The sequence below is a fragment of the Pelmatolapia mariae genome, linkage group LG2 (assembly GCF_036321145.2).
Source record: "Pelmatolapia mariae isolate MD_Pm_ZW linkage group LG2, Pm_UMD_F_2, whole genome shotgun sequence".
Taxonomy (NCBI): Eukaryota; Metazoa; Chordata; class Actinopteri; order Cichliformes; family Cichlidae; genus Pelmatolapia; species Pelmatolapia mariae.
The window spans coordinates 37,122,233-37,145,465 of record NC_086228.1 but is presented as its reverse complement, the minus strand read 5'-3'; the positions used below and the strand labels follow the sequence as shown (position 1 = coordinate 37,145,465).

Here is a 23,233-nt window from a genome sequence, read left to right as displayed (position 1 = left end):
ATGACCTATGAGCAAGCACTGATGACAGTGGGAAGGAAAAACTCCCTTTTAAGAGGAAGAAACCTCCGGCAGAACCAGGCTGTCGTTAGTCGGAGTGAGGGAAGGGAGACAGCGCTGAACTGAAGGCAGTTTTATTTGGCCTCACCAACACCATCTTTGGCCATTACATGCCAACACTAGCTGGATTTACAAATCCTAAAATGATTGTACTTAAAAAAAATGAAAACCACATTGAAGGGAACCAACGTGCACTTCAGAGACACACAGGCCAGGAGACAGAGCTCTCAGAGTACATCTATGAGAAGTCTTTGCCTTTTTATGACTCATTTACTAAAGATTCTGATTATACCTTACATTATACACCAAGTCATTGGTTTGAAGTTCACTTTTATATAATAATAAATATTTATTAAGCAATTAAGTCATTTCACATTATTAGATCCACAAAAATAAATCTTAGACATCATCCCATCGTCCAATCAGTGCACACCAGATTCTTGGATCACGTCATACATTTTCAAAGAGGATCTGCATGTGCTAAAAAATACATGTCCAAAGACATGCAGCTTGTGGGGATAGGTTAATTGGATAATCCAAATTGTCACTAGGTGTGAATGTGTGAGTGAATAGTTGTCTGTCCCTGTGTGTTAGCCCTGCGACAGACTGGCGACCTGTCCAGGGTGTACCCCGCCTCTCGCCCTATGACAGCTGGGATAGGCTCCAGCGCCCCCCGCGACCCTGAAAAGGATAAGCGGAAGTGAATGGATGGATGGATCTGCATGTGCTAAAAAATGCACATGCAGATCCATGGACCATTTTTTAAGCTTATTTGTTTGAAAATTTGGTGTATAATGTAAAACTTTGATCAACTACCATAAACAACACATGAACAGAGAGTGTGAATGTTTTGCTAAAGAGTCCAAGTTACTCAGTGGTAAGGCAGAAACTCATAGACCTCACTCGCTCTAATTTGCAGGCTGTGTAATATGTGGTGGAGTAAAATTCTACTTTTACTGGTTGTACAGCCTGATAGTTTGGTCCGTGTGTGCTGCTGACAAACTGATATATTTAATCAACTGTAGTAATGATTCATTCACATGTCTCTTTTTAGATGGTCACTAGGCAACACTATGACACCATAATATATTATGCATCACTCGGGAAATGTGGATATAGGTTAGACGTTACTGAAATGAAATTAAAATGCTGTGATGTTTGCATCAGGTTCTAGGTAAATGCTACAAATGAGTCATTATAGCCCATTAGCTGACAGTTTCTAGGTAACATGTTGATGTCATGTCATGTGATACGTACAGATAAAAACCTTCGGGGGGCCTTAGGTGCACCTGTGTACACACCTGTGTGCCAGAGATTTTGTGTATTCAGTAAGATGTTTTGTAAATCCACTTTTTGTGTTTATACATTTGAAAGCAATAGCAATAAACAAACTCAAACAAGAAGCTACAAAGGAAAAGGGCTTGACCGTATTACTTGCTCAGGGAAGCTCCATCATTCATTGCTATATATGATCAGGGTCACTGTCAGTGCTCTCCTGCCGGTGTGTACCTCTTACTTTCACTTAGTATTGAAAGTGGGAAATAAAGTCCACAGTGTCTTTTGTGTGTTTCTCTAGTCAGTCCTCTCATGTAGAGAGCTGCACCTACACTGCCTATTATTTTCTATGCTGTCACACAATGAGCAATTACATTTTTAGTGCATATTCATCGAGTGCAATTGCTTTTGTTTTCAAATAAATACCGTCTTTGCACTTGAACTCCATCAATAATTTTGAAATATTATATTGTAATATTGTTTTTCTTGTGGAGAAAAATTTATTTATTGCAGTAATTGTATCGCCCTAACAAATAAGGTAAGGCAGGGCTTCAGCCTCGCATTATAGGGACCAAGGGAGCTTTTCCATTCAAAGCCAGCAGTGAATTGAGAAGGAGAAGATAACAGAGCAGAGCTGAGGGTTGAATATTGCCTTGAAAGCCTGAAACATGAATCACTTTAAAAAGGCCCGCTGAGACACAAAGAAATAGCTGGAACACCAGCTTGGACACACACAAATTCAAAAGTATTAGTGGATGAAACTACACTATGAAAGAAAATAACAACTTTAAAGAAGAAAATCAGCTCCTGTGTGGTGTCTTTCCTTGTTTTCTTTGTTCCTTTTTGTTCTTACATTGTGTGTAGGTTCTTGCTTCTCCTCCTCCTCATTCTTTCCCCATCTTCTTCTTCTTCTTCATCCCCCTTTTCTTCTTTTCCCCTCTCTCTGTTCATTTTATCACTTTGGATTTCAGCTGCCTCATATATTCCCACAGATAGCAATACAAAGCAGTGAGCGGGAACTAATCTCCGTTGTACTTCATAAGGAGTGACATCTTTAGAAACAGTCTAACATATGGGTGGTGGGGCAGGTGGGGGTGAGGCGGAGGAGGATGCCAACGAAGCCCGCGGATTGCAGGAAGACAGGAAATTGTGGTAATGGTACACAGGGGAGTAGAGGGTTGAGGAAAAAAAGATAATGGAAAAGTTTTTGATTGTGACAAAGCCTACTACAAGATGTCTTTTCCCATTGTTTTCTTCACACACTACATTACCCAGCATTCTCAGGACACTTTTTAAAAACCAGTTTTAATATACAAACATTTCTGTGACCTTTTCTCTTGGTTCTCTTCTTTCTTGTTCTTTTTCTTTTTTTATATAAGTAGCACTAATGTGCAAAATCCTACCAGTTTGTGGCTGTGGCTGCACTTAACACTCTGTGGTTCTCAGCAGGCTTTTACTTTTATTTTTACCTCTGAGAATGTTCTCCACTCTGCATGCAAAATGTCAGACTCTAAAATGTGTATACAAGCAAGAATGCTTTTCGAGATTGAAGCTGTCATGAAAAAACCTAAAATTAAAACTAAAACATGCATTCTATTTGCTCATTTCTCATGTTTTCATTCTAGCTAGCATCACTTTATAACCACCTTATGTTCTTTAAAGCAAATAAAATAAATCCTTTAAAATTTCCTAGCTATTAATATTTTGTTAAAAAAAAAGGCAACCGCCAGGGCTGAAAACTGCCGTTCTCCTAATGGCCACTTGGCTTTTACCAAACGTAAATAATAGCACATTGCACTTTACAGCAATATTGGTCTCAGCCAAAAATGTTCCTGTGTTGGGCTATTTTTTTAAAAAAAACATAACTTATAAGTGACTAATCTGATGATACGGGGATACAATCAGTAGCTTTAAGGGAAAATCGGCATTCCCCAATTGGGTGAAATCGGTCACAAAAAACATGCTGCAGGAAAACACTCCATGTGATTCCTTTGGTTGGTAGCAGATTGCCACCGTCAATTCAATTCAATTTTGTTTATACAGCACCAAATCTCAACAACAGTTGCGTCAAGGTATTGCACGAAGACAGAAAATTGTGGTAATGGTACACGGGGGAGTAGAGGGCTGAGGAAAAAGATAATGGCAGTCTGTTTGACAAGATGAGATCCTGCAATAATACAGAGAAAACAGAAAATCAGATGATTGTTATGAACAAGCACTTGGTGACAGTAGGAAGGAAAAACTCCCTTTTAACAGGAAGAAACACTCCAGCAGAACCAGGCTCAGGGAGGGACAATGGGAAAAGACATCTTGTAGTAGGCTTTGTCGCTTATATACCTCTCTGCATTTAATCATTAGTTATTATTAATCTCTGTCTCTCTTCCACAGTGACAGAGATTAATAATAACTAATGATTAAATGCAGAGAGGTATATAAGCGCAGAATCAAAAGGGGTTAGTGAAGAAGAAACACGAAGCCCCCAGCAGCCTAGGCCTATCGCAGTGTAACTAAGGGAGCATTCAGGGTCACCTGATCCAGTTCTAACTAGATGCTTTATAAAAAGGAAAGTTTTAAGCCCAATTTTAAAAGTACGTCTGTCTCCTGAATCCAAATTGGGAGCTGGTTCCACAGACGAGAGGCTGAGAGCTGAAGGCTCTGCCTTCAATTCTTCTTTTAAATACTCTTGGAAACAAAGGTCACCTGTGGTTTGCATGGAACTTGTCTAGTTGAGCAGTTGTAAAAGCTGAAAAAGTGCAACACGAACCAGAAAAGGAGAGCGTTCACCTTCAAAGTAAAAGTTTGATTTCCAGTGTCTTCCCTGCAGGTTTTTGCCAGCCATTTGGGGAATACTAATTTTCCCTCATGGTGGCTGCAGACTGATCTCTAGACTTGTGTGACTGGGGCCTCGTGGCAGACAAGTTAGCATTGTGGTTAATGGTCATGTGACTTCCACTGTCTATAAGCATCATCTCCATTAACTTAACCATGTTTGGGTCGTAGTTATTATCTGGAGTTTTTTTCTTGGAGCTTTCTGACAAACACATTTGGCCCACGTGTGCGGTACCAACCAATGAACAATTTTCTACTTCTGTTTAGGTGAGGGAACTTACACTCAGTCTGCTTTTGTATCGGTCGGGGCTGGATTGACATGAATTTGACAACAGATTACTTTTCAAACTCACTTTAAATCTTCTATCTTGAGCAAAAGGAAATACACAGAAAGCTTTTTTGCATTCTGTCTGAGACATTTCTGCTCGAGAACAGAATCTATCTGCTGCTCCTGTGTTGTGACGTCCACAGACCCACCTTTGTCGTCACTGCACTGACGGTGCTGATCATCTGCATCCTGTCCTGAATTTTTTAATATGCCACAGATTTCAGCTGATTCAACTTGGCAGTGAATAGCTGAAGAAATACAAAGTCCAGGAGTGGTTGTTTGTGCCCTGCAGCACAAGTAGCTCCCGAGATGCAGTACTGCAGTTCACACAAATACGAACACACTGCTGCTTGAGTTCTGCTGTAAAACAGTCATCTTGATGAAAAATTATATAGCTATAGATATATAATTATGTAGAAAAGATATATAGCTTTATATGTTGTGTTTTAAAAGCTTAAATTGATGAAAAAGTAGATAATGTAGGAAGAATATTATTTATTATTTTCTCTACAGTTTGTGAAGACCAACCCTGCTCGGGTGCTTCTCACGTGCAATGACACAGCCACGTGCATCTAAATAATAACTGTATGTATGGATTGTGTGTATTGAGTTCTTTCTATTGCACATATATAGCATTAATTACACTGCTGAGCTCTTGCCATGCTTTGTACTTTTATGTCCCCACTGTTCACACTGTTCTCAAGGAAACTCTGAAGTTTCTATCTCTGCAGGAGAATCGTTTTCATTTCCGCCTCTGGTGACATATTATTGTAATTTTTTTTGTATGTGTGTGTGTGTGTGTTTTTCTTTTTTTTATCCGAGTTTAACGTTAGCTGTCAAATTTCAGCAGCTTGTTGTTTTGTGTTACGTTTTGGACTCTGTACTTAAGTCTGCTGCCCTTTAGCTACGCTGCCAGGAATGCTCATCAAATTTCAAAATCAACCATGATTCATTTGCAACAGTTAAGAACCTACTTGGCTGCTTAACAAATCCCACACCGGATTTTTCTGTTTGCTTCTTATTCCATTGTTCAAGAACCAACACAGAACTATTCAGGCTTGACATTCATTATTCAGCTGCATGACAGTTTTGCATGTCTTAGTCTTTAATTACTTATATGAGATAACTTATCTATACAGTCACAGTGTAACACATTCAGGTAACCCCAGTCTGATCTGCCCACAGCTGAGCAGCTTTTGTGCAGTGCTTAATGTTAAGAGCCTTGCTCAAAGGCAGTGGTGTTGTTAAGGCATCAATTATTAAGGTTTCCTGCTCAGATTTGTATCCTGCTGTACAAGACACTGAACCCATCACAAACTCCATATTTTATTCTATCACTTAAATGCTGGCAGAAATATGTAAATGTGAAGCAGTTCACTGAAACAATAAAACAGTAAAGTGACCACTAAAATTATTACAAATAAAAAAAAAATGGCTAAATATGGCCTAAGCAAATTAATTCTTGCATGCTTGTAATGTAATTTCACACAGGAAAAATCAACTACTTTGGTTTTTAATCACACACTTAAACATACTGTCTCTGATCCAATCATGTGGCAGCAACACAATTCATTTAGGCATATAGACATGGTCATGACAACAGACTTAGCAAGTGAATAGGGAAGAAAGGCGATTTACACAGAGGAGCATCTCTCTTCACTGAACACCTGTACACAATATTTGTAAACTTCTTGAACAAAATGACATTGTGTATGATGAACAAAGAATTAACTGAAATAATATGTGTACATCTGCCAGCAGATTTTTCACTTAATACTTGAATTAGAACATGTTAAATTCTGTTAATATAAAGTGCTACAGGGAGGACATATTTTATTCTTATCACTTTAGCTCCCTTAACAAAATGCCACTGTGATTGTTCCACAGGCATTTGGATTATAACAGGAAACAGGCTCTGGGAGAAAGAAAAGTTGATGACTCTTAGTGCCTGCTAAAAGTAGCAAGTAAATAAATCCTCTCCTCAAATAGGAAGTCTCCTGCAAATCAGGAGACTAACTAAGAAATGTGCGATGAGGAGGAGTCAGGGTGTAAGCGTTTAATAACTCCATTTGCACTTACAGTCTTCTCTCAGAGAGAAGATTGAGATGAATTTTCCCACACTGGGTTTGATTAAACAGGCAAGTTCAGCAGGTGCAGGCTCCACCAGGTATTCTCAGATTAGCACATATTTCAGCTGACCTGGTGTGCTACTTTGCACGAGCTGTTTGGATAATGTCTTTTTGAAATGTGTTCTATCACTGTGATTGGTGCTTAGACCAATACGATACAATAATACAATAAGGTCACAGTAATGGAAGCAGCTCTATTTGATACAGCTCTACATGCTACAGCTGTGGTAGTGTGGCCGAGTGGTCAAAGGCGCTGGATTTAGGCTCCAGTCTCTCAGGAGGCGTGGGTTCAAATCCCACCACTGCCAATTATATACCAGTTAAACATTATTCCTTCCATAGGAAGTTGTTCTGTATAGGGGAGCTGCTTCCATCTCACCCTGGTCTTCTCTTCTCTCACAACCACCCTCTGCATGTCCAGATTCTTCTCAGTGGTGTTTCTCTTCCTTCTGTCCAGCAGCTTCAATATCTTCAGTATCCTTTGTCCAGTGTACCACCACCCTGCCTGCACTTCTTCTCCTCTGTTGAGCGCTGTCTGTTGCTTTCCATGGTTGAGCCCATACATCTAAACTCATCTACCTTCATTATCTCCATTCCTTGTATGTTCATCTTTCCACCTGTCTCCCTCTCATCCACACACGTATTCTGTATTCTACTGACTTTCATTCCAGACCTCTCTCTTTCACCTGCTCCCTACTCTCAATACAGATCACAGTGTCGTCTGCAAACATCACAGTGTACCTAGAATCCTGCCTGTCCATCACCAATTTAATCACACTCCCACCCTGCCCCTACTCCTGCATGCCACACCACTCTTTCACTGTCCCCATACATGTCCTGCACCACCCTCTAATACTTTGCCACTCCTGACTTAATCATGCAGTACCACATTTGATCTCTTGGCACGTTATCATGTGCTTTCTCTGGATCCACACATCACAGCTCCTTCTGACCTTCTCCATCAACACTCCCAGAACATCAAAAAAAAGATGGAAAGCCCTCTTGAGCAAGGCTCATGTCCATACCACCCTGAGCTTGTCCAGTCTGGGAAGCTAAAAAGGGTTGAACGCAGTTCATTCTTGAATGGAAGACCCCCTGGGAATAGTGGGTGCTGTAAGCTTAGAGTGGCTATGATTTGGGAGATATTAAACCTGAGGGTTTGTAATTCGATCCCAAAATATCCTCGGGCAAGATACTAAACCCTGAGTTACTCTCAGAGTGTGAATGTTAGATAGAAAACACTTAAAATGCTTGTGTGAATGAGGCTTGTAGAATGGAGTTCCCAAGCAGAGTTGAATAGTGCATTATGAGACAAAATCTATCCCTGCTATTCATCCTCGAATTCTTTGAAATGTCCCCTGAATTGCTTCTGTCCTTCCATTATGAAACTCTGCTCCCTGTAAACTCAAATAATTTCCCACATTGCCTTTATTGTCACAAGCTGTGCTGCCTAAGTCTATCCCGACTAGAATGCAATTAAGAATTAACACCTAGTTTAAGCAGGAAAAAAGCTTAAGCTGGTGCGATCATCTCCTGGCCACTTAGAACCATGATGGATTACTTAAAAAATGAGTTGGAAACACCAACTGCCATTTAGTCTGTGTTTTCAGCTTTGTGAGAGCAGGCACACCATCAAACCGACACACTGGTGGGCAGGGTCAGAGGCTGGGAAAAGGTTTGTTTGAACACTCGACATGTGGAAATGACACCAAATACTCAGAAAAGGTCAGACAGAAATATACGAGCAACTTGGGATTGTGTCTGCATAGTGGCTCAGTACTATGCAAAAGTCTTTAAAAGCCTTCAAATTTAATCTTTACCAAAAACATTTATGATCCATTTATTTTTTTATTTAAAGTCTACAGGGCATATTTCTGTCTTCAGTCATCTTTTTATATGATATTTTATATGATATTCCTGTACACTATGCCGGCCACTTGGTTATACATATATATATATATACATATATATATATATATATATATATATATATATATATATATATATATATATATATATATATATCTTATATCATCTATATCATATATCATTATATATGATGTCTATCACTCCTTACTCTTTACTTTCTGCAGGTTTTGACTGAGTTACTATGGCAACACAGATACAGAATGACTTGCTTGCTAAAGAGATGGGTGTGGGAGAGTTAGTATGTGTGTGTACTAGCACAGACGGAGCAGCAAACGAGTTTAAGAATGTAAGCAATCACTTCTGAACGACAGAGCTAGACCGAATCGTTTGATCCACAGACTAATCGCGCATCTTCTCTAAGGTACTTGCACCTTGAGTTTTCCGCCTAATACACAGTTAATGCATGAGAAGCTTTTGTTCCTACTTCTGAGTGCACAGAATTCCCAAGCTGGATCAGCAGCAGCGGTGGTGAAGAACGCTGGTGGGAAGTTTGAGCGGCTGTGGCAGAAATGGAAAAAGGCATTGATATCGCTTAAGCTTCTCATAGTACAGCTTGTAGGTGCTTCATCCCACAACCAGTCACATTTTTTTAGCAAAAGTTGACGTCTTTTCCAACTGTAGCAGTGGGCAGTGGGTGATGTCCTGTATCCTTCTCATTGCCATGGTGATTGGCCCACATGCTCTTCTGCTCCTCACATTAGTTTCCTGCCCACTGGCCTATTCAACATTTGTGTGAATCTTATCTGAACAATTGTCCTGCTGATATATGGTCCTTATACCGTCTCTGTAATGGTGCCTTTATTTAGTTTTAGCACTGAGGCTACATTTTTATGTGGTCATCATCATCCTTTCTCCCTCTCTCTCTCTGCACATTTAAGAAAGAGAAATAAAGGAAATAATCAGCAGCTGCCCCTCAGAATGGTGTACTGCATTCTTCCACCTGTGACATGGAATATCTGAAAACAACTTTATAAATACTGGCTTAATAAAAGGCTTTCTGGTTACTCCCAATCCTTCCCTCTCACTCTTGCTGCCATCCTTCTGTCACAAATCACCCCTGACAATCATTTCCACCCACTCCACCCTGCTTGCACTCTCTTATCTCTTTCAGACTCCACCTTCTGGATAACATGTACTCTAGTCCACTTGTGTGTACCTTCCTCCACTCTTATTCATCACCCTGTCTATGTATTTGTTCAACACAGCTATTTCTGTCCACTGCCATCTGTCCTTCTATGTTTCTCACCTTAACACCATACCAACCCAACACCTCCTCTGTTCCCTTCACCTACATGTCCACTGAATTCTGGTCCCAGAGAGACACTCTCTACCACGTTATCCAAATTACTCAAGAGTTCTTCTTTGTCTTTGAACTGACATCCAGCTCATGAGGTGTACGAACTAACAACATCCACAATCCTCCTTCAGTTTCTAGTTTCAAACTCGTGATGTCTCCACTCTCATCTTCCTTCACCAACCTTTCCTTCTCTCCCACTGTGTCCTAACATGCCTTCTTCCTTTCTTCTTCCCTCATCTTTACCTAGCAGTGGCACGATTTCCACTGGCACCCTATGGGCAAACAGCAGCAGAGGCAGCCGTCGTGAACCCAAGCCACAAATTATTCAGTATGGAAATCTCATTCTTTATGATGCACATGTCTGATTTGGCAACAATGTTTCTGCTGGATGCCATGTGTTGATGTAACCCTCTCCCTTTATCTAGGCTTGAGACCGGCACTGTTAAGTGGGGCTAAACATGGAATTCAAAAAGTTTTTGGTCCTGAATATTCTAGTTACAGAGATTAAGATAACTCATACAGGGTACATGGACTGGTATTTACATAGTACTTAGTCAAGACACGTTTATACTACAAGTCACATTGATATAGAGATTCATTCTATGTCTTTTCCCCCCCCACACAGAGTAACAACCGGATTCAGTACAAACCACTGTCCTTCCAGTTACTGGATAATCTGCTCTACCACCTGAGCCACAACTGCCCAGTGTATCCTAAGATGACACTATGTAAAATAATATATGCATAGCAAAGAATACAATAATGGACTAATGGCTTGGCATCTGATACATATGATTTTTCATGAGGTCAGGCTAGTGCGGCACATGGAGCGATGAAAGCTCTTATTCCAGAACTCTGAAACCACTTTGAGTAACTGTGACCCTTTTCTGAGTCACACCCATTAGGTTTGGGTTTGTGTTCATTTCAGGATATACGAAGGAGGAAGGAAAAACTCAGGGAGGGGCGGCCGTCAGCCAAGACCAGTTGGGGATGAGAGGAGGACAAAGACACGACGTGGAAGAGATTAATAATAACCAGTGATTAAATGCAGAGTGGTGTATAGACATGTCAATATTCCACTCCCAAACATGAACAGCTTGTTCTCTACTCTGTGCCTTTCTCTTATTTTTGTATATATCCTTCTTAATTGTTTGTTATGTATTCCTGCTGTCTATTTATGTTTTATTCTGGCATAGTTGGTTTGGAGCACACACAATTTTGTTGTGCATGTACAATGATAATAAAGACTATTCTATTCTATCCTATTCTATTCTATTCTATATACTGTAACTGTAATTATTTATCCCTGGTGTTCATTAGAATTGGGATAAATGAAACCACTTAGAGGATGTTGCCCGCTTTTATGCATCAGTGTAACCTGGCCGTGGCTCTACCAGGATGCTGTGACCATGCAAGAGTAGTGTAGGTTGATCTGCTTTGATCAGGTAGCTAAACTGCAGATCCTGATATGCAGCTGAATGGAATCTCAGCTGAAAAAGATTGACCCCACTTAACTCTGATGAATCAGGCTGAGTACCAGCAGTCAATCCAGAGGGTTTTAGCCAGCTCACCTCTTAATCAGCAGGACCCGTCAGCCTTTCCAGCCTTTAGTTTTACACTTTTGACCTGATGCTTTTTTTGCTGACAACCGAGGGAATAAAAAGCTTTTGTCTTTCCCAGTCAGTCTTTTTTCATAACTCTTAACTTTTCATCTTTTGCTGAGCGCTGTAGAGTTTGAAGGATATTTTAAAACATCAGCATCCTGCTGGTAGCTTCTACATATTTAATATTTGTCTATGCAGGAAGCATCAGTTTTATTCATTGACTGTGACAAATTTAAGTAAACACAAGCCATGTTAAGTAATTTTAAGTCTTTATATTGAACTTCAAGTGTAGGTGAGAAATATGTGAAAATAAATTCCAATAACTTTGGTTTAAAAAGGTGCGAAACTTTCTACTCGCCCTAGGCCTGGGAATCTGAGGGTTTTACCTTTGCTGTTCTGAGAACTTAATTGTGATGGCCATATAGTTTAGATGAACTGTGAGTCTACTGAAGCCTTTCCCCCAGTGTAGGGGTTCCAGCTCATATTACCCCTGGCAACAGTGGAACTTAACCTTCTCCATCTTTTCTAGCTGCCCCTTTAGCAGCTTCTTCTCAGTCTTTTCAGGTGGGTTACCTCTATTACAATCGTGATCTTCAGCTCCGTGTCAATCACAACTATGTCAGTTTTGTGAGACATCACCTGCTAAGATGTCAGTAAATTAACGTGGGTGAGATCTGTCCAGGATGTGACCTACATCTTGTCCTGTGAGAGGACAGGCTTCAGCCCCCTTGAAGTTCCAAGTTGGCTAATCGGTTGAGCGGACAAGTCTTTGACACTGACATGTGAGTTAATCAAGCTTTTTTTTATTTTATTGACCAAAAGTGATATTCCAGAGATAATCAGAGATGTGTTGGACTCTAACTAAATTCTTTTACAGGTTAATATGACAAAGACATGAAATATTTGTCCCTTGTAAGATGAAAAAAACAGTTTGTGAAACCTGCTTTTGTCTTCTGTCAGGTGTATTTGAAGAAGTTTTCATCAAAACACCAGCTGTCGAGCTCTTGTTTTTTGTTGAGACAGCTACAAGATAATTAAGTAATATTGGACCCACTGGCCACAGATGGAGATCTTTGGATCGAGATCACTGACAAAAGTGCACCATCACCCGGCCAAAAGCAATTCACATCACTCGTCTGAGAGCTCCTTAAAATTCTGAGTGAGGGATGCAATGATGAAAGTCTCTCGAGACTGTATCATTGAGGAGGTAGCTTATAATCCTCTCATTTGTCATCATTTTAGAATTCCATAATATCAGACATATTATTACTTAACCGCTCAGAAGCCAGAGTTGCAATATATAATCTACTGCTTGCCACTTTGAAAATTAAGAACAGCGAAGATAATGATGTGTTTGCCCTTTACGAGAAGAGTGAGGCCATCTTCCAAAACGAGCCCTCATAAAGCTCGGATGGTCACTGGGCACTACTGTCTATAAAGAGATGAGGAGAGGAAATTAAAGTATTCTACTATATTCTTGTAAATGTATTACCATGTTTGATATTTACATCAGTGGACAATCATTTTTATTGTTTGCTTTTAATTTCTGACATAAAGTCAGAAATAAATGTATCACATTGGTTAAAGTTCATTTTAATTTAGTAAAGTGATAGAAACAAATGTTTTATGAATGTATGTGTGATTTGGCTCTTAGGCTAATGCACTTCATGAAAACCAGCCTAAGTCCACACGACACTTTTTAATTGTCTCACATACTTTATACACTGATCTTGCTTTGAGACACTTTGGGGACTACTTTCTTTATCCACAGCCAACCGATTTCCTTTGTGTGGAAATGGAATCAGATCTCTTTTGGAAAAGTTTCTGTCATCACATCAATGTTGAAGAAATGGTAAAAAAAAGTCTTCAGGACATTTCACCACTTTCTGAAAAATTCAAGCAAACATCATTGAGAAAGTAGTAAGTAAACATATTCTTACATCCATGTTGATTTTACTTCATCTGCTAACTGAAGTCTACGAGCACTCTGCTGGTTTTGTGATGATATGGTCACGAATGAGAGAGACACATTCACTTCCTTCTCAAGTGAAAACTGGCATTCACATGTTTTCTGGTAATAGTTGATATTTCAGAGTCTTGAATCCTGAAAAATTGAAATAATCAGTCAAATCTAAAGAAAAGCCTGCGCTACCAAAGAGAGCTACAGAAATCTTTTTCATTCCCGGTGCACAAACCAGTGCTGGCTTCTCACGTAAGGTGTCGTTCTAGAGTGCTGCTGTTTTGTGTTGAGTAACGGCCACACTGACATAGGTCTCTAATTCTCACATGGATGTAACATGGACGCTTGTGAAAGACTCCTTGGTGTCACATTTAAATGCACTGGTGAAATTTGACCTTACGCTTGTCTCCTCTTCCCTCGACAGAGACTTTATGGCCGTTTAAAAAGGGAGTCGTTATGTCTCAGCTTTCAGTAGTTCAGTTGTAGCAGTCTGCCAAATCATCACTGCTCAGTATAGTGCAGCAAATCTGGAGCTGTGCAGACCACTTTGTGATGGGTTTGTATTCAGCTTTAACATACCGCTGCATATTGTTCAGCTGATAAAACACCGTTTGCTTAGCAATTGGCCATCACAGAAACAATGAGCCCGACAGGTTCAGATCAGCTGTAATTATGGCTTTCATAGCTGCAAGGCTAGACATAGTTAAGTAGGCATACTGTACCTCCCTACAGAGGAGTAACGTTGAAGACGTGCAGAATACACTATTGTTATCCACTTCCCACAACACATCATGCAGCAGTTACAGTGTCCTCTCTTTCTTTTTCTGTGTGTTTGTCATTCATAATAAATTTTCTTCTGAGGGGACAGACTTTAGAGACGTGATGTTCTATGTTGCAGAAGAAGAAACTGGAAGCAGGGAGTCATCCCCTTCCCTGACCTCCATAGTCAAACAGGAAACTGATGAAGTCCAAGATGCATGGAAAAGCAGGCACAGCTACTACAGATACATAAACGTGGCTAAAGTAGGGTGACCATATTTTGATTTCCAAAAAAGAGGAGTGTCTGTGAGCACAGAACAACCACTCACAAAGCAGCAGTTTGAGGATGATGTCACACATATGTGTCCTCTGTAGGCCTATAGGAAAACCCCGACATTTTCATCAATCTTAAAAATCCCCCCGGACGCCCCGGACAGAACGTGAAAAGTGGACATGTCCGGGGAAAAGAGGACGGTTGGTCACCCGAGGCTAAAGGGAGGCAGCATCAGAGGTGTCTGAAGTGAAGGGGTGTATGCACAGCAAAGACAGCCGGCAATGTCGGGATCAGAAACTTTGCAGCTTTGGAATTTCTGATGGCTGTTTCTTCATTAGAAATGCCTGTTGGTAATCGCAAAATTAATAACATAACATAACAAATTCACACTGTGGTAAGTACAATAGTGGGTTACTGATATAACCTGAGCCTGGAATATGCATTACTGCAAAAAATCTATCAGCTACAAAGAGATCAAACAGTCAAATTGCTTCATATATGACTGCAAAGACTGCTCCATAGTGGCCGATACCTTAGAAGCATTAGAGTGTGTTAACAGCTCTGACACACTCATCATTTATGCCATTCCCTTCATTCTGTGTACCTGTAAAGTAGGAAGAGGAATATCATAAACTACACAGACTTTCTGACAGACAGTCCCCAGATGCTACAAACACATTTGAATCTAATTTTCAACACAAGGACTCCCCAGAGCTGTTTAGATATACTGGCTGTGCTTTTTGTTTTGCTTTATTTTTTATTATGTGAGCATATTGATTTAAGCCTTCTCTCTCTATGTAGTCCTACACCAGCTCCAAGATGTTGGAGACATCTGGGTGGGGGTTCAATGTCTGTGGAAACAGACAAATTCTTGTAGATTTTTGGTACGCCTGCTGCTGTAGACAGCTTACTACAGCTGCTTAGGTTTTCTTGGGGGAAGGTTGTTTGTCTTTTTCATTTATCAGAGGCCTCCCTGACAGCGCTGCATGACAGCTAAGTACGTAAACGCCACCTAGTTTCCAATAGTGCAAGTGTAAAGAGCTTGCCATAATGTTACCAAGACAACAGCATCCTATTGAACATCAGCTAGAGCGAGGAAAATGCTATCATGGCTATCTTGTTTCTTCAAAGGAACAAGTCAACATATGACACTCTGCTTAGTGTATCACATAAACACACGCATATATTTATACTAAAATTGCACTCACATAAGCTGGAGATAAATGCATTTAAAATGCTGGAGATGAAAAATCAGGAGTTCCAGTTCACATAATAATGCAGAACTTAAAGCATATTGTTGAGAAGACAGGAAATGGCTATAGAGAGAAAAACTACAGCTGTAAAGTTTTAATGTGGGAATCTTAGGCTACGTTCACTCTGCAGGTCTTAATGCTCAATTCCGATTTTTTGATCAAATCTGATTTTTTTGTCTGCTTGTTCACACGACAAATAAAATGTGACAGCAAACGCGCTCTAGTGTGAACCCTCAAAACGGCCCACATGCACAAAAGAAGACGTCACACACAACGCGCTCTGTTTAGACCCAGACCAACAGTATGGTTTGACTGTTTCGGACTTTATAACTTAAAGCAAAATTGGGAAACGTAAAGTTATTGTGTTATTTACATATGGCCTACTAATAATCCTTATTGCTGTTTTAGAGAGGAGCGGTGCTTCAAAGGATAGTTGCAGATTTCTGTCAGAATCTGCAGATTATACAGTACAAATAAAATGTTCACGTTTCTCCAACGTTGTCTTCCCAACAGTTTCACTGGATGGCCAGGAAGCGTTCACGATGTCTTCTCCAGCGCTGATAATCGGCGTCTGTCTTGTGTCAGTGACGTAAAAAACGGATTTAATGCGACATGACCGTTCAAACAGCAGTCGCTTTCTAAAACATCAGATATGTATCGGATTCAGGACCACATATGAAAGTGACCCAGATCGGATTTGAAAATATCGGATTTGTGCCGTTCACACTGTCATACCATGATCGGATACGGGTCGCATAGGGTCAAAAAAGTCAGATTTACCACTTTTCCCAACAGTTAGAACTTCTGCAGTTTATTTATTTCCAGTTTATTTTTTAGCCCTGGAGGTTCCAGCTTGGTTGAACAACATAAGAGGAGCCTGCCACTGATGTCAGGAGGGAAAAAAGGACCAAGGATTACTTTTATCCCAGTCTTTAGACGTCTGAAGGACTTCCAGATTGCACTCCAAAACTATATGCACCATCAAAGGTGTCCCTTTGAGGAGTGCCGGTTCGCTGTATGGATTCAACACTCAGTAGATGATGGCACAGTTTGCTAAATGCAACTCAACTCTGACGGAGCTGGATCTATATGAGGTGATAAAGGCCCAAGGCAAAGAAAAATATTAAGGACACAAAGCACCTTAGCAATGGCCTCTCTCTTCAGCTGTGGTTTGGGAAATGAAGCCTGAAGACCAGACAAAGAGTCTCACTAGAAGCTCATTTCCTCAGGCCATCAGAATTCCTAATGAGGACAATGCCCCAGGCCTGCATGGTGGGCCTGTAAGCGCAAACAGGGAAAATGCTCTATACCTAGTGTAGTCTCAGCACTTCTTTGAATAATGAATGCACAGTCACTGTTGCCCTAATGCCACGAGCTTGCCACAAGCACTGCATCTGTATATCGTCTACCTCAAAATAAATATTTAAACCCACATGTTGTTGCTGTTTTCTCTATTGATTATCAGTTAACTGCTTCAGTTTCTACCTTTTGCGTTTTTTTACACAGATTATTCATATTTTGTATGCTTGCTCCACAGTCAGTGATGAAAGAAAGTTAGCACTTCACAGCAGTGTTATGGTACGCTGTTGACATATTTTCCAGTAAAAGCAAGTGTAAATGTGACAACGGTGGTGTCCTGGTTTTAAAAAAGGATCTAAATGACTTTCTGTGGCAGTATGGTGCCCATTTGACTGTGTCAACTGAATGAGGTGCAGACGTGGTTTTATTGGATTAGGCTGTGAGCTGATAATTAAAATAATTAGACTTGATTTTGTAAATATTATATATCACACGCTCAGCAAGGGAAATCGTTGCAGCAGTGCAATCATAAATTGTGTGCCGTGTCACCAGCTTGAGATAAAACTAATGATTCCTGCAAACAAATTTAATTGTTGCAGAAGCAGAGAAAAAGAAAAACACTTTACTTTGAGTTGAGAAGTGCATAAGTGAGAGCAGACTGTGGGCATATTTGCAGCCTGCTCTGTTTGTATACTCTCGCTGCAAAGGGGCAAATGAGGCCATGAAACTACCACTATGTCATCTCTGTGCATTTATCACTGTGTTACAAGCAAAGAAATATGCACACTTTACTACATGGAGGCTACACACATAAAGGTGAAAACCTGCAGAATTATTAGCTGAATGTTTCTCAGAACAAAGAAACGATGCAGTGTGAAGTGGGCTGCCTTCCATACTGTTTGTTTAGACGAGTCACTGTTTCACTTTCTTTTGAAATCTCAGTGTGTATGAGTCACATGACACGATAAGTTACAGTGAAGACACCTGCCTAATATTGTGTAGTTCCTCTTCGTGCAGCCAAAATGACTTTGACATTTTGAGGCATGAACATCAGGTCTCTCGTGGTGTTCTGTGTTGATAATGCTCTGATCCCTTTGGTCCTGTGGGCTGGATTGTTGGAGCCCGAGTGGATTCGGCTTGTTCCTGCAACATGCGACCGCTTGATTGGATTGGAATCTGGGGTGTTTGGAGGCCTGGTTGACTCTGTGTCAGGTTTGTTGAGCTGTTCTTGAGAAGTTTTCACAGCCTACAGGAAACACTGTCATGAGCCTCCTGGGGAAGGCTGTAGCTTTGTGCTCTCTGAATCATATGATAATACACCAGACATCAGTCACGACCACAGAAAATGAAGATACTTGTTATTTTCCATGAGCATTACTTTTCTGAATTGAAAGGTAACACCACCCTTTCTCAAAGTATGTTTGATTATCACGTGGTTAAATGTAACCGAGCATTTCCCCAAACAGGTTTCTCTAGCATTAGTATAGTGAAAAGATTGCATAGCTCTCTCGTAAACGTGGTCACTCCAGTTCTTGGAATTTGGAAATGCTCCTGCTTCATTAGCATCAACAATTCTTTTTCTCAAGCCTAAACTGATGTCTTTAATTTTGGGTGTGATGCTTTCTCACACCAAAAACTGTGGATCTACTCTGGTGACATAATCTCCTAGTGCATGTCAGGGGTTGCTGTGTAGATGTGGAGAAGACTCAAACGCAGGACTCACGGTGAAGATTCAGGGTGTTTATTGTGAGGGACAAACGAAGAGAACAGGAGATGGCTGACTGACTGAACACACGCAATGACATTACATTAATGACAAGATGAAGAAACCGAGGAACTTAAATACACAGACTGATGAGGATGATAATGAGAGACCAGTGAGTACACAGCTGAACTTAATCAAACTAACGACACACATGAAAGGAAGTGGCACAGGAAGACAGGAAATGTGAACGAGTGAGAAATAAACTGAACATGAACAAACTGAAAATACTGGGTCAATGACCCAGGAACCCCGACAGTGCACCTTGTTTTGTATATGACAATTTTTTAAATTAAAATAAGCCTAGCTACAATTAACACTGAATATGAATTCTAAATATGAGTGTATTCATAACGCTACCCCCCTACACACCTTTGAAAAGTGGTTCAGCCCATACTGTTCCCTGAAATTGCTTTCTAAAGAAAAACAGTATGATCAGGAACATTGTTTCCATGGTTCACCCTTGCAGTCATAATACCAGGAGGACACATTATCAACAAAACTGCTTCTGCACATAACTAGATTTTCTTCTTTGTTAGAATTCCAATTGAAAGTTTCACACTTTGTTCATTTTTTCCGACAATGCTGTCTGCTCTTCAGTTTTCCATAAGATTCCTGTACATCACTGAAAGAGTCCTACCACCCTGGAATAAACAGCATCAAAGGCCTAAAGGTCATAAGCTCATGAACATAAAAAAAACCCCTGTCCTTTAATTATCTATTTAATTATCTCAGTTATTGCTTTATTACCTCCTCTGAGGAGATTTGGTTTTTGGTAGTGTTTGCGTCACTCTGTCTATAAACACCATCCTGAATGATTTCTGACTAAACTCTGCAGGCGTGTCGAGCGCTGTCATGTTAGAAATCCATTAAACTTTGGCTCACATCCACCAAAGTCTTCAAGGTCAACTTAATTTGATTTATTGGTCAAAAAGTGACTAAATATAACTAATATAATAATTCTTACAATGTGGTGTGTATTGCTGACATTTAGAAAGCACTGTATAAAGATTAAAAACACACCTCACATTTGACCTCTGACCTCACTTTCACCAGCTTTTCCTTTCTTTAACGCTGACCCCAAAATGTGTTCTATCTTTAAAGAAAGTATTGTCAAGAGAAAGAGAAGCTGCCTAGTTATCTCGAAGTATTCTTTAGTAAACATTATACAATAATATTATTTAATATAATAAACTTGAGTTATGTCCATTATCAACTCCCACATATGTTTTATGTATGTTGTATATCTTTCTCTAAGTCTTAGCACTACAAACTATATTCAAAGTAAATACTGCCCAGAGAGTGAGCTGCCTTCGAGGACTGTGTCTTGTTTAAGAACGTTGGGGTTTCATTCCCATCATTTCTGTGGTGGCTTCAGAGTGCAGTGGTCTGACACGTGAAGGCTCCCTGGTTTGATCTCAGCAGGAGATGCAAATTCCTTGGAGGTTGAGTCAGGAAGGGCATCTGATGTAAAAATCTACCTGAGCATTGAGCGAATGTGTGAATAAAGGAATAGCTGAAAGCAGCTTTTTTAATTATTATTACCAAAATTAATTTTTGTCTTCTTTTTTCCATTTTCCAGCATCTGCTTTGTCTGGGATAAATCAAATCAAATCAAATCAAATCACTTTTATTGTCACATCACATGTGCAGGTACACTGGTACAGTACATGTGAGTGAAATTCTTGTGTGCGAGCTTCACAAGCAACAGAGTTGTGCAAAATACAATAATGTAAAACAAGCAAAATATAAAAATGGCTAATCTAAAAAGTAATAAATATATGTACAATATGTAAAGGTATATACATTACTGAATGTGTATACTAAATATGTTTTTCTACGTGTGTGTGTTTGAGTGTGTATATAGTATGTATATACATGTTTTACAAATGAAATAAAGTAAACAATAAAATAAGATATATAAAATATACAGAGGTTGGTATGTGCAAAACAGTGGTATTTATATACAGTATGGAGTGCATAATGTTGAAGTTCCAGTAGTGAAGGTGAGGTGTCTATGACGTGTTCAGCAGTCTGATGGCCTGATGGAAAAAGCTGTCTCTCAGTCTGCTGGTACGGGACCGGATGCTGCAGAACCTCCTTCCTGATGGTAGTAGTCTGTAATCTTAGTATTGTTTACCTGTGTTGTGTTGGATTGACAGTACACACATGTTTGATGGTCACAGATGAACTCCATGCTGGATATGATGAAACCCTGGAGTAAGCAGGATGCACTTCCTTCCCTGTCACAGTCAAACCTGAGACACTGAGAACCAAGGTGACAGACCTAATCTGGAGCCGGCCGCTAAAGTGCTTTTATCTCAACTCTCCGGAGCCCTGTGACGAAACCGGCCTCAGCGTTCCTTCGTGTTGCAGTCTCCTCTCCATTCTGTTTGTTCTCACCCACTTTTTCTTCCACCTGTTTCACTCCATCCTGCAGCTCCCCTCCCCTCCATTGACTATTTTCTTACCTTTTTACCTTTCTTATAACTTTGAGGTTCATTTATAGTCCAGCCTTTGTGTTTTCTCTTCAGTTCAGTTTGTCTTTCTCAGCATCTCTTCCTCTGTCATTTCCAGGATCTATTCTCTCATGTTTACTTCCTCTTCCTACATGTGTTTATCTGTCTTTCTTTGCCCACCCCCTTCTTCATATTTACCACCATCCCTACACTGTAACATTTTAACATTTCTTTCATTGCTCTGTCCCTTTTGTCTCTTCTGTTTCTCCATGATGCCTTTTACCTCATTCTCCCCTTCATTGCTTTGTCCTCCCTCTACACCCTCCGCCCCCCTTTTCCCTTAATCTCATCCCTCCAACAAGCTGGGCTCCAACAGACCTGATCAAACAGTCTCCCAAACCTCAGACCAGTCTACACCGTCGCTCTAGCGCAATCAGACCTGTTCACACCTCCTCCGTTACAGTTTTATGTGTGAGTAAGCATTTTATCACATAGGATGGAAGAGCACGTTTGTGTATAAATAAAGTATGCTTGTGTTTGCCAGTGAGAGTGAAAAGATGCGAGTGAACACAAGGACAAAGACAGGAGGAGGAAAAGGAAAAGGAAAGCACCTTTGAGTTTAAGTAGAAAGTTCATAATCTTGGGTGTGTTAAAGGTGTTCACTTTTACTCGTGGTACTGTATGACTGGATATTCCTACAGTAATAGGGTCATACCCACCTGACCTCCCACCATTTAAACCTCCTGTGCTGAATTAATATTTTCCCACAACTGCATTTGTTCTCGATCGATTTGGTGCAATTTATCACAGCAGAAAAAAGTCATTGTCACTACTCTAACACATCAAATCAGTTTGTACTTTCGTTGAGCATAGCACTAGATCGCTCACTGTCCTGAATACTCTCAAGCATTGTATTCGTGTTTTCAATCAAAATACTTCAAACTTTTGTCAAATGTGAATGAAAGAGCAAGGCCGGTAACACCGTCAGTGAAACTGCCCTTAAACTGAAAGCAGAGATAACCACATGTCCTCAGAAGAGGTTAAGATGGAACTAACAGAATTACAGGACATATTGTTGTGCATATCATGACTCTGTTAATTACACACAAGCATATACTACAAATATGCACTCATCAAACTACATTGTTAGGCACACCTTGCCAGTAAAAGGTTGGACCCATTTACCTTGAGAGCTGTGTTCATTCTTTGTGGCACAAGCTGCTGCAAACATCCCTCACTCCACAGATTTTCTTCCATGTCGACACGATAGCATCACACAGTCGCTGCAGATTTGTTAGTGGCTCTTCCAAATTTCCCATCCAGCCACATCCCAGGGATGCTCTACTGGATGGATATTTGGTGGCAGTGGAGGACATTGGACTACAGTATTTTTTCAGTTTAATTGAATTCAATTATATTTATATAGTGTCAAATCAATGAGAGTCACCTCAAGGCGTTATTTTGTAAGAGGAACCTACTATAATACTCAGGAAAAACCAACAATCCAACAACCCGCATGAGCAATCAGGTGGGGACAGTTTTTTACAGTTTTTGTTGAAAAACTGTAACAATGACCAGTGATGTCACACACCTAACTGTAACTTGTTGTTATTGGTTACAACGGATAATTTTAAGAATGTGCTGGATTGGATTTGGGGTTTACTGAATTTACTAGTTTTGACCTGAACTGAGCATTATTGGCTTTAACGTGAGTTTTGTTCACTTTACCTTGTATTAGATCTTTACCTGAGTCTTCAGTTTGTTGGTTTGTATTTTGAACTTGATTTGGGAATCCATAGTCAACACTTTAGTCGATTAATAAAGATCCTAGACTGCTAGCTTAATGGGATTAGAGATAAAGAATTCTCAAAAACTCATGCATTAAATATAATACACTTGCAATTACAGGGTTAAGGAAAAAAGGAGTAGATTTGATCTGTTTTGACTAAAAAAATCAAAATTATTTTAAATGCCTCATATGCAGTAAACTGGGATCTTACTTATAGATTGAGTTTTAAA

General features: G+C 40.0%; 1 non-coding gene across 1 annotated transcript; it reads left to right on the top strand.

Moving 5' to 3' along the window:
* The first annotated feature begins 6,844 nt into the window (after positions 1-6,844).
* Positions 6,845-6,926, top strand: trnal-uag (transfer RNA leucine (anticodon UAG)). Its single transcript has one exon. It is a non-coding gene; the product is annotated as a tRNA-Leu (tRNA).
* Positions 6,927-23,233: the final 16,307 nt, after the last annotated feature.